Here is a 14,787-nt window from a genome sequence, read left to right as displayed (position 1 = left end):
GGCTGGTTGAATTCCTTAGGAGAACGAACTGCCATCAGATATATTGCCTAGAGAGGGGGTGGGGAGAGTTTGGAGTGGTGATATGAGGGAGGTTTTGGGGGGTTGGGGAATGGGGGTCTGGAAGAGCGATCAAAGTGCAGAGGAGGAAAGGGGGTGTGAATGGCTAGTGCAGATAGAGAGGAGAGAGATAGACGAATGGTGGAGGGGGAAAGGGAGGTATAAAGTTGATGGTGTGTATCAGCACGTGCTGAAAGTTCCAGAAGATGGACAACGGTAGGAAGCGGAATGGTACTGGGCAGGTCAAGGTAATGTACGAAAAAGAAAAAAGAAAAAAAAAAAAAGTACACGCGTTGCCCGCAAACACACATCCACGTACGCGCTTGAGAAATTTGCACGTATTTTTCACCGCGGCTCCCGCGTGCACGCGATCCTGCACACAAACACACACACACACAGACAAACACACACACACACGCGCGCGCGCGGGCGCACACACACACACACACACACACACACACACAGACCAAACTCCAAACACCAAACACACACATCCACACTACAACACACGCATACACACTACGACACACACACACACACACACACACACACACACACACACACACACACACACACACACACACACACACACACTTACAACAACTGAAGACAAAGACAATTACTGGCAAAATCAGCAACTGAGTATCACGCGCACACGCGATAAATGGGCCTAATGATGAACAAGCGTTATTGTTCAAGTGTGTGCTGCGCAAAATAATCAGCGTTATACGTTTCAAGGACACCATTTAAAACTCAGTTAACTCAAAGGATCACCCTGATACTGTCTTCGTAAACGACTGGGCGTGAGTAAGTTATGATGACACAGATAGTGATGATGATAAGGAGGTGTCTATATCGAGCACGTGATTGCACAAATGCATTTCCATGTGGATCGATAAAAAGTATTATCTATTTCATTTTATTGAGCTGGACTACCATTCAAATTTTAAAAGGTTAACTCACTTAGTACGGCCAGTCCTCTCTTCTCCTCTACACAGACCCCTCGGATGTCCAGTGGGTGTCTGAATGACCCAACCTTTAGCTTCCGTCGTCAGAATTGTGGTATTCTTTGTCAACTTTCACCTCTTCAGTATAAGAGCCTTCCGCTTGCAATATTTTGATGATGGTAATTGGGGTGAAACGCCGTTCGTATGGAGAGAGTTAAAGATCTCACACCATTCGGCCAGTGAATCGAGATTCGCTGTGTCAGTCTAGGGCTCGGCATAGGAAGGCGGGACCCAGTCCTCTCCTTCCGCCGTTTTCATTTACCACCCCACCCCCAATCGAAGTCAGGTACCCTGCAGTACCCATTCGCACCTGCGTGGAGGAAGGAATATCGGAGAGAGTGCCTTTCTCCCTTTGTGTGCATACAGACTACACGAGACCATATCAGTAACCAGTAGGCCTCTTTCGGTCATGGCTGACCATGGATAGAGTATATCCGACCTAGTGTCTAATTGGGCTGTCTGCTTGGACCAAGCAGCGTCGCCTGTGACTGTAGAGACCGCTGCGAGAGAGACAGTCTCTGTCGCAGCGATCACATGTGTAAGCTGATGCTGGTCTGTCGGCTGCCGTCCCTTTTCTGCGAGCTCGACTTTTCTGCTGCAGCAGCTGACAGTTTATCCTCACCAGTCCGTAGCTGATTCTTGAGAGTACTTCTCCATCTGTTGCGGTCATCTGCAAGGTCCTCCCAGGACTCAGTGTTGATCTCAAGCGCCTTCATGTCACGTTTGCAAACGTCTTTGTATTTCAGCTGTGGGCGGCCGATGCTTCTCTGCCCCGTGGTCAGTTCTCTACAAAGGAGACCATAATACACACGATAAAGATCAGGTCATCCATGCCAGCGCCCAGTGAGTTATGGAAATGATAACATTCCCAGCATGCGCACGCCCCCCGCCACCCCATCCCCCCACGCCCCCGAAAACGGAGTATGGCTGCCCACATAGCGGCGTAATAACGGTCATACATGTATGTAAAAGCTCACTCCTACGTACGATGAACGTGGGACGTACAGCCCATGAACAAAGAAGAAAAAGAAGGAGGAGGAGGACGACGACGACGACGACGGCGAAGATGATGTGAACGAGGAGAAGAAAGAGGAGAAGATGAAGAAAAAAGAGGATGATGGGGAAAAGGAGGAAGAGGAGCAGAAGAAGAAGAAGAGAAGAAGAACAATGGAGAGAAGAAGAAGAAGAAGAACAATGGAGAGAAGAAGAAGAATGGAGAGAAGAAGAAGAAGAAGAAGAATGGAGAGAAGAAGAATGGAGAGAAGAAGAAGAACAATGGAGAGAAGAAGAAGAAGAAGAAGAAGAAGAAGAACAATGGAGAGAAGAAGAAGAGAAGAAGAACAATGGAGAGAAGAAGAAGAAGAAGAAGAAGAGATTCACTAACAGGGCGGTGGAAAGACTTCGCATCAATCAAACATCCTTCCGGATTAGACTGTAATTTAAATGAAGTGACCGTCACATTTAGAGAAAGACAGAGACAGAGACAGAGACAGAGAGATAGAAAGAAAGACAGAGACGGAGACACATACAGAGAGAGAGAGAGAGAGCATGACATGGACAATAGAATTCACGTTGAAGTGTGTGGGCTTTTGCTTCATTGCTTCATCGCCCAATCCGCGGGGAATGTGTGTGTGCGTATGCGTGTGTGTGTAGTGTAGTATGTGCTCGCGCACACGCACGTGTGTGTGTGTGTGTGTGTGTGTGTGCGTGTGTGTGTGTGTGTGTGTGTGTGTGTGTGTGTGTGCGTGCGTGCGTGCGTGTGTGTGTGTGTGTGTGTGTGTGTGCGTGCGTGTGTGTGTGTGTGTGTGTGTGTGTGTGTGTGTGTGTGCGTGTGAAGGTTTATCCGTCAATGAAACTGATAACGGATTCCTGATAAACATTGGGAAACTTATTTCTGAAAAAAAAGTCCACGGACCACGGACCAGGCGATCAAAGTTAGAAGTTCTGTCGACTTTAACCACTTAAATGCTGAACCTGGGTGATATGAGAACATGACATGAATCACACATACACACACACACACACACACACACACACACACACACACACACACACACACACACACACACACACACACACACACACACACACACACACACACACACACACTAACGTATGAATAGGAAGTGCTCTGTGCTCCCACGTCATATCCCCTAGTCAACCAGAAGCCAGGAATACAAATACCTGCTGTGTTGTTCAGGAAATTTTAGCAACATGTGAAGGACAAAAACAACAACAGCAGCAGCAACAACAACAACAGCAAAACCCTCACAATGATAACAACAACAACAACAACAACAACAGCAACAGCAACAACAACAAAACCCTCACAATGATACGGCTCTGATCGACGGGACTCAAACTATCGACCTCCTGGTCCATGGCGGTGACTTCTTCGCCAAGTGGGTGGGCGGTTGGTTCATGAATATCATGATTTTCTTCTTCTTCTTCTTCTTCTTCTTCTTCTTCTTCTTCTTCTTTCCCCCCAAACATTGCCCATTCAAATTTCAAGTCCTTAAATTTCAAACAAAAGAAGAAATTCCACATCCGCTTTGGCTCAGTTCATACGGCCGCTGTGATCATTAAACAACAATAACAACAACAACAACAAAAACTGTATTGTATTGTATTAAAAACTCTGTCTTGAAAAAGCACTGTATTGTATTGGATTGCATGGCATTGCATTAATTTGCATTGCATTACTCTTTTTCATAACAGATTATCTGTGTGAAATTCGGGCAGCTATCCATGTGGAGAGCGCGTCGCTGCAGTGCGAGCGCCACCCCCTTTTTTTCGCATATTTGACGACAATGTCGAATCTGACACACGGAAATATTTCGATGAAGGGTCACCATAAAGTGATCCTTTATCAATTCATAGCCACATTTCCGCGAAGCGATCGTGCGCGTGCGCGCTTGGAGCTTGCGCGTGCGCTGCGTGTGCCAATCGAAAAGTTTTGGGAAAGAAAACGAACAGGAAATCTGCGTGAGACCACAGACATATCTAAATCAGGCCTGTATGTGTCGATGTATGTGACGCGGAACTGAAAAGGAGAGAGAGAGAGAGAAGAAAAAAAAAGTTGTGAAACTGTGATCGCGTCACTGGTGTACGTGAGGGTGCAGCATTGCAAGATGGCGACAGTTGGAAGATTGGCGGTTTCTCGTCTGCTTTTCTCTCGTCCAGGTATAGCGCCCAGGGCTTTGAAGACCAGCACCCGAACAAGTGCGTCAACAACCCATCAACCCTGGCAGCAGCATGGAGTACCAGGATCGGTATGTTTTGTTGTTGTTTTGGGGTTTTTTTTTTATCCAAAACTATTGTTTGAATTGTTTTTTCCGATTTTTCCCAACCTCTCGATCCCTCTCTCCAACGGCCAAATTGGCCGTTAACTGCCCTTTTCGATTGTTTATCTTCGTTCATCTTTTCTTTTCTTTTTTAATTTCTCATTAAAAAAACAACAACAAAAAACATTTGAACCTGCATGTAAACTCGCGAATTTAGAATGAATCTAATATCTAGCAGTGTTCATCTTAATTATCTAAATCTTGGTTGCAGAATGTTAGATCTAATGTTCGGCCCAGAACGTTTAATATCAAACCGAGACAGAACATTGTTTATCGAAAGTTTTTATGGTTTACTAAAGATTCGTTTTTATGTAAAGGTTAGAATGAGAGGTCCCTCATGCAAAAAAACAAAAAGCAGCTTAAAAGAAAATCTGTAAATGTCCACCGTTTTTAGATCTAACGACTGAGCCGACCTCAAATTGACGAAAAGAAGTCCCGTTTCTGTTGAGCTGTGATCTTTCGATGAAAGAAATGTTCCGAATAAGAAGGCTACTAAACTATGCTTCAATCTATTCTTTTCCCTTTCCTTTTGTTATTTTGAATTTTCTTGTTTTTCGTTAGTATTCACACTTTTTTTTCTTGGCAGTGTATTCTTGAATTCTCTTTTTACCTTCTTTTTTTTTTTTACAATATTAGTCTTCTGATTAAAAAAAGTTTACATTTGTTAAATTGACAGCCTTTCATTTCAGATTTTAATATTTGTATTTATTTATAAGTTATATTCTTAATATATATTTTTAAAAATCATATTCCTTCTGTTAGAATGATGTGGTAAGTATCATTTGTTGTAGTTGGCGCATCCATTTAAGCAACAGAAGTCAGTAAAATGAAGGACAGTGATTCGCTTCTTTCGTGCACTTAATTCCATTCACCAGTAGAACTTGAGTCTTGCGGGTGAGACGATAAGCCGAAAATGCATGTAGCACTCGAAACGGTCACAGGGGGGTAAAGGAGTACTAGTTCTTGGTACACTTGGGTCAAAAAGTCACTAATGATACAAATCGACCCATGTCCTTTTGAACAACACGACGGAAAAAAAATACGGTAGCGTCATTCAGTTGTGACACCTCAGTCTGGATAACAGCTGGAATTTCACGCAGAAAAAATCATTTGTGGCGAGAAAAGGACACGACGGAATGTGCAATGCAATGCAATACTTTCTTCTTTTTTCTTCTTTTTTCACGTCAAAATTATGCAACAGTAGACAAACATATGAATGTTCAGTGTCAGTTTGGAATCAGTAGATACATCGCTAACATATGTTGATTTGTATCGTGATACATGAGTGTCTCACTCACTAGCTTCTCTTTTTTTGTTTTTTGTTCTTTTTGCACTACTAGTAATAATAATAATAAGTAGTAGAAGTACTAGTAGGAGGAGGAGCAGGAATAGTACGTCAGCAGTTATATTGCCTGATCTAAAAGGGAAAATACAGTGCCATGAAGCTCGTATAAGATTTTAACGTTGAGCAACTGAAATAACATCGATTTTGATTTTAACTTCATAACAGTTCTGTTCTATATTGATTCATGCATGCGCGCGCGCGCACACACACACACACACACACACACACACACACACACACACACACAGATAGAGAGAGATGGGGACGGGGGGGGGGGGGGGTCTCGTTGTGATAATACTAAATAAGAATTTTATTTAGTCTTCGACGGGTAGTATGCTACAATGAGAAAAAAAACACGATTGATCAGTCTACATTCTCTCCGTTCCATCAGTATTTTCCACGTTTTCTGTTTTTTGTTTTTGTTTTTCGACGCTTTGTTCTGAAGTGATCGTTTTGGGGATTTGGACCAGAGACGTTTTGTGTTTTTCTGACCTCAACATAATAGCCCGTTGGCAGTGCCTAACTAAAGCTGGTGTATTTACAAGTGTGTGTACAATCATGTTTAAACCATTACGTTCGACGCATACGAGCACACACGCGCGCGCGCGAGCGCACGCATTTACACAGGCACGCAGCACAAAATGAAGAGAGAGAATCATGGATGGTTATCTGTATGTGGGAGGGTGGAATTAATGGGTGGATGTGAGGAGAGCTTAATGCTAACGTGAACATCATTTTGTAAATTAATGTCCAAAACGCAGCGCGATTAGTTTTTTTTTTTTTCTCTCTCTCTCTCAAAGCCAGGAATGTCACTGTTTCTCATTTGATTATTATCAGCGCTTGAACAAGTCAGTGTATGAATATTCGATCTGAATTTGTGTTAATAATGCAATTGGCTCAATGAATTGCAGTGGACTTGCAGTGCTTGATATTGCATTATTTTCTACGATTTCATAGTGACCACATTTTGTTAAAACCACAGATTTGGGTTTTTATTTATGTGTTATTCTGCAAACATACAGTGCCGTATGTATTTGTATCTCATTTATCCGCTTCTTTTTTTTTCGGATTCTGTCTCTTTTTCCCATTTCCCTAGCTACCATTTTTGTCGGCAGTTGATTTGCCTTGAAAAATACGTTCAACTTTAACCACTGCTTGTCAGCAGTCAGTTTCATGTATCATTTCTTTGTTATCTCTGTTGGTCTGTCTCCCTCTCTCTCAACTTTCCACTCCAATTGTCTCTGTCTGTTTGTCTGTCTCTGTCTCTCTCTCTCTCCATACCCCCCCTCACCCCGCCCTTTCTACTCTTTCTGTTCTTGTATATATGGAATATGACATGTAAATGTCCTTTATTTTATCTACATATTTTTTTCGTTTTTATTTTTTTTTTTTTTTTTTTTTACTTTTAAAAAGTTAATTAAAATTTTTTTTCCCCATTTTGCCCAGAATGCTTAAATGTTAAAAAAAGTGATCATGCTTATTCCACTTCCCTCTTGAAATAAAACTCCATTCATTTCGTTTCATTTCGTTTCTCTCTCAGAGAAAGAAATGGGCTGTAATCTGTCTCATTTGTCCTGTGAGTGTTAAGACACGGCCAGCTTTTCACGCACGAAGCGAGGTGTCCACCGTCCGTCCACGACCGAACGATGCCACAAGATTGAAATCAAACGAATCTGTACCAAGCCTTGTTCTTCTGGCCTTTTTCTGAAGACACGAAGCCTCCTTGGAAACGCATAATAGCTCGTTTGTAAAACGTCAAACGTTGAACAACCGTGTTGTAGTGTTTTGGCCGTTCACGTGATTAGAAATAGAATTAATACTAGCTTCCCGCGAAATTGGGAGATGGTGTTTCGTATCGTATTTTATCGGACACATTAATGCATGTGGGCACTGACACGCGCGTGCAATGCACACATGCACATGAACGTGCACACACGCAGTTGTATGCTCCCATGTCATGTGAGTATGTGTGTGTGTGTGTGTTTCTGCGTGTAGTGTGTGTGTGTGTGTGTGCGCGCGCGCGCGTTTGTGACTAAGATGTGTCCGAGAGAGGGAGAGAATGCGTGTCATGTCACGAAGACCTTGAACAAGGGAGAAAAAGACTGCCCCAGTTTCGTTTTATTATACTGTAGCCCCTGTTAGTCAACCAGGAAGCGCGCACAGGCTCGACTACGCCTGCCTTTTTGCGAACAGCCAACGACACCGCATGGGATGTTTGCTTTATTTCCCTGTAACGTCTCTACAGTTGAGTTTAGCTCAGTTGCCATTGCGCACATCCCCTTTTTGACGCCCCGCCCCACCCCGCTAAGTTGACGTGCAACTACACACGTAGTCCAGCAAAGTGCAGAGAAGCGTGCAGCTGGCTGTATAAATTTTATTTATTGACTGCACAGAGTTGTGAAGATTGTACATGCACGCATGCGTGCACACGCACACACACCCACACACACACTGGGGGGGAGGGGGGGGGGGAGAGAGAGAGAGACTTGAGCGGGTAACCTGTGCGACAAAGAAAGAAAAAACTGACGCAAACAAACCAATAAAAAGAATCCGGATGTCACATTAAGAGAGAGTGGGGTGGCGTGGCGTTGGGAGTAGGGGGAGTGGTACATGACCCAAGGCCATTCAAGTCAGTCTTCATGTCAAACATTTTCCTCTCGAGTGGGCAGATGACAGTTGCGGCAATAGGGGTCCATGTTTTACATGTCTGAAAGGGGTGGATTTTTTGTGGGGGTGGGGGGGGTGTTGTTTGTGTGGGGTTTTTTTTTCGGGGGGGGGGGGGAGGTTGGCGTGCGTATATGCGTGTGTGTATGTGAAAGTGTGTGTGCGTACGTGTATTTGTATGTAGTGGTTTTCTTTTCTTCTTTTTTTTTTCTTTTTTCTGCACATTGCCTGGTGTTGTTAAAGGAGCATAATTCGCAGTGGTCTTGTCAGAAGTTTTAATAGATATAACTTCTAAACTTTTTTTTTTTTTTTTTTCAAGTTCACAGCACTCACCTTGCTGTACCGTCGTTACCGTTTGTTTTTCTTGTGGGGTGGGGTAGGGTGGGGACTGAGGAGGTGGCGATTGATAGCATTCAGTGATGCATGTAATGGAAGTCTTCGGCTCACAGAACATGTATTTATGACGTCCCACTCCACTGCTTGACGGGAATTGCATTACTCTCTGTCAGTGTAAATATGGGCTTCTTCATTTTTTATGTTTGTTTATTGTTGTTGTTGTTTTTTTTCAGGAGAGAGCGCGTCGCCATAGCTTTTGACACCCTTTTTCCTTCTGTCCGCGCATTGTGCGTGTGGTGTGTGTGTGTTGCAGCGGATTTTGTGCAGAATATGCCCGGAACAACTCTTATCGCCGTATGTGGGCTCTTTCACATGCTGCCACTGAAGTGCACCATGTTGCATTCGCCGGCCGGGATCTCAGTCTGTCGATCGTCTCATCCGAAAAGACTACCACCTTAATTAACCACCACCCAAGGCCTAGGGAAGGGGTGGGAAGTAGGGTAGTGGGAGGGGTGGGGGTTCAAGATGCAGTGTTTAATTTTTATTTTTTTTTTTTTTTTAATTAAAATAAAAAGAAGAGAAAGGAAACGGACCTTACGAAAATCGAACCAGGGACCCCCAGTTGCTTCTTCGTCGGGTGTTCGATCCACCAGGTCTCCGCTCCACAACAGTGGTGGACGTGAGAGTGACGAACGCACGCAGAGAGAGAGAGGGATGGGGGCTGGAACACAGAAAGGAGGTGGCGAAAGAAAGCACAGAGGAGCCCTCAGAGAGCGAGAAAGAGAAGCCAGTGAACTATCGCATGAAACATGAAATCAGAACTTGAACTTGGGCAAGCGGACTGGCGCACGCATCAATATGATATACAAACTGCTAAACGCAAACTCTCACAGACACATTCAAACATGCGCGCATCCTGCTAGACCACCTTGTTTTAACAACACTTTAAACAATTACAGGCGAACGCTACAAAGCTCATGTGTCATACCTACCAGTTCCAGAACAGAAGATATGAATTTAAGAAAGAAAAATAAATAAAATAGACGCTAAAAAAAAGAAGGTAAAGAGAAAGAGCAGGGAGAATAGATAGACCTCGTGAGGAGGGAGATTGGCAAGGTTACATCGGCACATGTGTGTTCGTGTATGTGGCAGAGGGGTGGGAGGTAGAATCTTTATCTTGATAAGTTTTTGTCTCGATGCCAGTATGTTAGCAGCTGTGTGTGTAACTTGATACAGACACCAGTTGGTTGATATAGCTTATTTACTTACCGGCGAGCATATGGTTAGCACGTTCATTAAAACCACCAGTTTGTAGGTATATATACATCTGCAGCATTCTATGTATGCACATAAGCTGAAAAATGTCCGTTTGTCCGCCCCTCGATCCTTTGTCCAGCGGAGAGGAACACTCTTTGATTGGGGGGAGGGGGGGTGGGGTGGCGATGGGAAAAGGTTGTGAGGGAGAGGAGGGGAGAGAGTTGGCGATGGTTTTACATGTCTAATGTTGTACGCCACTTTGTGTATGATTGTGTTTATCATGTTCAAGTCAAGGTTGTTGTTTTTTACTGGGGGGAAACAAAAAATGAAAAAATACAACACATGACTGATAAATACACGTGTGCGTGCGTGTGACTCACTGAAGCCTAACTGAATGGCACAGGAAACAACTGGTGAGCGCCAAAAGACAGATGTCAGTCGGTTGTACCCAGGCAGATAGGCAGCCTGTTGCTCAAATGATTCCGTGTTTGTAAAGCGCTCACAGCTTGGATCTCTCACCGATTATATGTGCCATATAAGTATCAGTGATAACAATACAGTATGTATGTATATAATTATATTTGATAGTCGTGTCCGACGTTGACTGTCAGACCAGCAGATGAGATAATTAACAGCAGAGGAGATAATTTACTGCAGCCCCGACTATCTTATCAGAGATTGACATGAGTTGGAGCTAACAGTAAAGTGGGAGCTGCATGGCCAATGCTTTCTCCACTCCAGTGGGAATTTGCAAACAACTTAAGTCTTTTGTGACGGACTATAACTCTCAAACAAGGAGACCGCAGTATTGCAATGGTTCTAATAGAGCTGCAGTCTTGCCAGTTTGCCTTTGGGAGCCATCCCAGACACGTCATTTGAGTCAAATTCTCGCCATTATAGTGTGGACAGCAGTTGCCTCCTCTGCTGTTCTGATGGTCGTCGTCGGACACGATTATCATACACAGTAGGATTTCTATCCCACTTGAGGGCGCCACCACCACAGAATAATGGTTTGAGTGTGCGTGCTAGCAATCTGGCCTTATCAGTTCGTGGTCAAGCACATTTGGGCTTCGGTCGCTTACTTTACAGCTCGTGTCATTCGGTTGATTTGTGTTTTTTATGTTACGGTATGGCAGGAGATCCCAAAGCAGTGTCCTGTGTGTGTGTGTGTGTGTGTACAGACGCTGCCCTTCAAGCTGGGCAACCACTACAAGCTGACGCTGTACTTTACCCTGTACTGCGTCAGTGGCTTCAACCTGCCCTTCCTTGTGGTTATCCACCAGTATGTGAAGAAAGGAGGGTGTGACTAGTGACTGACTGACAGGTGAGGGAAGGGGTGAGTGTGTGAGTGTGATGTTCTAGAACTAGAAGTAGTGGTATTCAATTTAACGTCTTTTTTTTTTTTTTTTTTAACTCTAAGTGATATAAGATGAAACGTAGTGTGTGTGTGTTAGCGCGCGTGTGCGTGTTCACTTTAACGTCTTTTATCTTGAAGTGATATTTGACGAAATGTGTCCCGTCTCTCTCTCTCTTTCTTTGTGAGTGTGTGTGTTCTGTGAGTCTGTTCGGGTGTTCTATGTTTGTGCGTGTGTGTTGGTGCATGTGTGTGCATGCGCGCTCGTGTATGTCACGTGTGTGTTCTCTTTATGCTATTCAGTAATACGTAATATTCTATAACATGATCATTTACTTTAAACATCTCTGCCTCTCGTCCGGGTCCTTTTCCTCAAGTGCCCCAGAAAAGATGCCTGGCGTGTCACTGTACGTTTCCTTGAAGTTCTGTGCCAGAAAATTAATGTAATCGTTTTCGGTTCCTCTCTCTCTCTCTCTCTCTCTCTCCATTTGTTTTATCCCTTTCTCTTTTTTTTTTTCTTCTTTTTTTTTGTGTGTGTTGATTTTTTTTGATTTTTTTTTTTTAATTTGCACCTTTTTACCGTGTATCTTTTTGAGTGTGTCTGTATGCTGTGTGCGGAATGCTTTGCAAGGCCGCTGCAACGATTAATTAGTGAAATGTAAACACGGTATAGGGCGGACACAAAGCTCAGTATCGTTTATTGTCTTACTGTAAATAAAGTCGATTGTATCTAACCATATCTCGGTTGTTCGTGTGTCTGTCTTTGGTAAACTTACGTCGGCGTTTTTTTTTCCCCTCAGCAACCCGAAGTGGCACAAGTACCAAATTTGGTAGGATGGTAGGTATGAATAAGACTTTTCCGAGGTATTTCTTTTTATGGTGATGTGTTGAGGAGAGTGAGAGGTCAAAGGCCAAGGTCATTTAGCAAAACAGAAAGGGGGGCTCGATAAAGCTTTATGTATTACAATCCAGTTGTCATCAAACGTGGTACAGTGACTTACCATTATGACAGCCAGATGCCTCGTTCACGTCACTGATAAAATGATAATAGCAAAAGCCTGTAGATATAAAAGATATAAGGTCTTGCATACGATCTTGAAGTGGTGGGCAATGGTGACCTCAGAAACCCATTAGTCGAGATCAAGGTCACAGTATAGGAGAGGTGGGGGGGGGAGATACGATTGCGCTTGGTTTTCCATTTTGATCCAGTTTTCATCAAACCTGCCACCAGGATTAGTTACGGACAAAACGCTTCAAGAAGTCACTGTGGGAGGTCAAAAGTCAAGGTCACAACTGCGCGCGTACAATTTAAAAAAAAGTCCTGTCAACTTTACAGTACTCCCCCACACCCACACCCCTCCCCCCATTGCTGTCTGCTGGGCTATAAGCAGCATGATTTTTTAATTAGTCACGTCATAGATTGCCAAACGCCATGTTGTTTTTTTAAAAGCCTGTGGAACTTGTGTGTTTTGGTCTTGCATTTTCATTTGATGATATTCCGGGTGTAATAAGGCCTCCTCCGTGGTCGGCAGGGTTATATTTTGATAAGTATAATTAGAACCAACCTCTCAAAAGAGGGAATGTATAAACAATCAAATAAATCAGTAGGTGCTGTCAGCTGCTCGGGTTGGAAGCAACGATTCGTAAATCAGCCGGCCTCGATTCAAGTCGAGTTACAAAAGATGGGTTGAATGGATGAATAAATACATAGACAAATACGTTCATAGAACTTATCAGTGTGTCTTTACATAAAATCATGACTTGTCTGCCATCAGCTGCTTTCTATATGCGTGCATGCATGTGAGAGAGTGTGTGTGTGTGTGCATGCTTGTGCAGGTGTGTATATGTACGCGCGTGCGTGTGGGTTTTATGTTTTGCCTTTCGTAGTTGGCATTTATTTGACATTTTGTTTGTTGTTTACTGTTTGATTTTCATTTCTTGTTGATAATTCTGTCTGTGTGTTTGCTGTCTTCTTTTTTTCTTTTTCCTCTTTTTTTCTTTTTTTTTTTCATTTTTTTTCATGCGCACTTGTTTTTCTAGTTTTTAATTGTCCCACAGTGTTGGGTGAAAAAAAAACACCAGCAATGTGTGTTTTTACTTATCTCATCGCCCTAATCAAGAAAAAAAATTCCCTTCATTTGGTTTCCTTTCTGTTTCAGGGAAAAGGCGTGAGGCGGTACCCATGCAGGGCCAGCCCTTTGTCCAGTTCTTCACTGCGACATGCTGTTTTAGTTAGAGCGCTTGTTTCTTACATTAAGTTGTTTATAGCTTTGAGTACAGAAAGGGTGGTGGTGGGAGGGGGGAGGGAGACAAAGACGTACGAGGAAGGGAAAGGAAAGAATGAACAGTTGACGAATACTTATTTAGATCACCACAACAAGACCTTGGCGTTTTGGCAAAGCATTCATTTATAGTTTGGCTTCCAGTGAAAAAAGAGTTTTAAACGAGTTGTTCAGAAATGCAATAAAAAAAGAAAAGAAAACAAAAGGGATAGTTGCTTGAATGTTAGATCATAAGGAGTTTGTTATTCTTGTTTAAAAAAAAAAAAATTAAACAAAAAGTGTATCAGAGCCTGCTGTATGTGTACACGTGTTTGTGTTTATTATGAGACGAAAAGACAGAAGAATGGAGAGAAAAAATCCGCTGTTTATTACAGTTGAACGGCGCCTGGGCCCATGCAGGACCAGCAGGCAGCCTGACTGACTGAATGAGAGAGCATTACATTGTAGCAATACACTCCACCACTTTCAGATCCGTACATAGCATGGTTGGTCTTGGGTCTCTTTTCTTTCGGTCTCGGCTTTTCTATCCTGATCCATCCACCACCACCACCCCTAACCTCCCCCTCAAAAAGGATTACGAGCAACAAAACAAAAAATCAGGAAAAGTTTATAACGACCAAAAAAAAAAAAAAAAAAAAATCAATGACAAGAAACTTGTGACAAAGAAACGAAATCAATAACAAAATATCTGGATATAACAAAACAACACAAAACTGGATACAATAAAACAAAACCAGAAAGATTTGTGACAACAAAACTAACAAAAACTTATTTAAAAAACAAACAAAAATACCCACGTGACACCAAAATGAAATCGACAAAAAAAACTTTTGACAACAAAAACCAAAACACAAAACAAATAATATGAAATCAAAATTACCCAGTATGAAGTGACTGACTGATGGGGCAGCTGAGTGGCTGGAGCGAGCATTCAGCTTGTGTCCTGTGTCGGAGGAAGGTGGCAGAATGGTTAAGACCCTTATCTGCCAATACAGTGTGAGGGTCTGGGTAGCCCCTTTCTCCAAAGACTGGAAAATCAAAGTGTCTAGTCATTTGGATGTGACTACAAACCAAGGTCCTGTGTGCTGCACACACTTGGCACACTGTAAAAGAACCCATGGCAACAAAAGTGGTGTCCTCT

At 43.0% G+C, this 14,787-nt stretch overlaps 1 long non-coding RNA gene across 1 annotated transcript; it reads left to right on the top strand.

The window, feature by feature from the left end:
• The first annotated feature begins 3,961 nt into the window (after positions 1–3,961).
• On the top strand, positions 3,962–13,934 carry LOC143277064 (uncharacterized). Its single transcript, XR_013053678.1, has 3 exons — positions 3,962–4,336; positions 11,192–11,334; positions 13,524–13,934. It is a non-coding gene; the product is annotated as an uncharacterized LOC143277064 (long non-coding RNA).
• The last annotated feature ends 853 nt before the right edge of the window (positions 13,935–14,787 follow it).

Source organism: Babylonia areolata, chromosome 33 (genome assembly GCF_041734735.1).
Source record: "Babylonia areolata isolate BAREFJ2019XMU chromosome 33, ASM4173473v1, whole genome shotgun sequence".
Classification (NCBI taxonomy): domain Eukaryota; kingdom Metazoa; phylum Mollusca; class Gastropoda; order Neogastropoda; family Buccinidae; genus Babylonia; species Babylonia areolata.
The sequence above is the reverse complement of the archived record's forward strand: the minus strand, read 5'-3'. Positions and strand labels throughout refer to the sequence as shown.